The following is a 1,794-nucleotide window of genomic DNA, read 5'->3' as shown; positions in this document are numbered from 1 at the left end:
CACACATATATATATATATATATAATATAATATATATTATATATATATATATAATATATTGCCACCACTCTTCCATAGATCAATTTAGACTAATTTCCATATTAATCATAAACAGGTTAATAATTCGAAATTCAGCTTTTATTACTAAGTCTATTTTATATCTGAAAAAATCTCAACAAAACACAATAACAGTTCCTCAGACCTCACATTTGACAAATCCACTCAAAAGCAGTTGTCAGAAATGGTTGATTAATTCTCGGGGAAATCACCACCAAACAAGACGTATAGATCTTACTGACGTCAACTTCCAATCGAGTATTGTTGTGATACTTCGTAATTGAATCCCGCGGTTGATTTACAAAGGATTCCGGACCGTGATCAGGTGTAAGGCTGGATGGAATAAGGAATAAATCTCTGTGAAGCTCTTGCTGAGGGGGGGGCGGGGGGCCTGTTGTCAACGACTGGGCGCGTTCTGTTCGCCAAAACAAACGACTTTAGTTTTCGGTCCTCACTACCAACTGAACGCTCTGTTTACATTTGTATGTTCAAACCCAACGTAAAGTTGTTATGTGTTTGACCTGTTTTCTTCTCTCTCTCTCTCTCTCTCTCTCTCTCTCTCTCTCTCTCTCTCTATTATTATTATTATTATTATTATTATTATTATTATTATTATTATTATTCATTTTTCTGGAAAGAAATCTATAATGAATATTGAACGAAATTCGATCATGAAACTCATTATTTTCTTTTTGAAGCTAATCAGTAACCGCTGATAAACAGCAACAACAACAACACACAACAACAACAACAATAATAATAATAATAATAATAATAATAATAATCAAAATTAAGAATAATAATAATAATAATAATAATAATAATAATGGGACACCAGAGTTGAAAGAGAAAGAAAGGGAAAAAATATGGATAAGTATCAAGACCTGAAAATAGAAATAAGAAGGATATGGGATATGCCAGTGGAAATTGTACCCATAATCATAGGAGCACTAGGCGCGATCCCAAGATCCCTGAGAAAGAATCTGGAAAAACTAGAGGCTGAAGTAGCTTCCAAGACTCATGCAGAAAAAGTATGTTACTAGAAAGAGTGACGGACTCCTGATGAGGCTGGATGCAACTGGACCCCACACTATAAATACTACCCAGTCGAATTAGAGTACTGTGAAAGAAAATTAATAATAATAATAATAATAATAATAATAATAATAATAATAATAATAATAATAATAATAATAATAATAATAATAATAATAATAATATGCAACAAGAACCCCCATAATTCACCTTCATTGATAAACCCCACAACCGTACTAACCCCCCTAAAAAAAAAAAAAAAAAAAACCTTCGCCAAACATCCAGAATCCAAAAACCGATCGACGCGTTTCTCGACAAATCCAGAGACTCTTCCATTCTTCTCTCCTCAGAGAATTTAGAGAGACCCAGAAAACACTCCCGAGTTTTTCACCCCTGGGAAGAGAGAGAGAGAGAGAGAGAGAAGAGAGAGAGAGAGAGAGAGAGAGAGAGAGAGAGATATATCTTCCTTCGACACAGGGGGGACGATGGATGAAGTGTGTTGAGAGGAAGACGATGTGTTGGAGGAGAAAGACGATGATGTCCATACTGAGTTTATAGGGACTGAAAGAGGTTGTCTGAATTTAATTTCAAGAGGGGAAGAAGCGAGTCTCTTTCTTGTGCTTGAATTGCCATTCGTCTCATTCACCTTCTTGCGGTCAGAGATTTTAGTTTGTGGTCGACTTTGTCTTGTTGTATTTTGTG

This window comes from Macrobrachium nipponense, chromosome 48 (genome assembly GCF_015104395.2).
Source record: "Macrobrachium nipponense isolate FS-2020 chromosome 48, ASM1510439v2, whole genome shotgun sequence".
Taxonomy (NCBI): Eukaryota; Metazoa; Arthropoda; class Malacostraca; order Decapoda; family Palaemonidae; genus Macrobrachium; species Macrobrachium nipponense.
Note: the sequence above shows the minus strand (reverse complement) of the source record.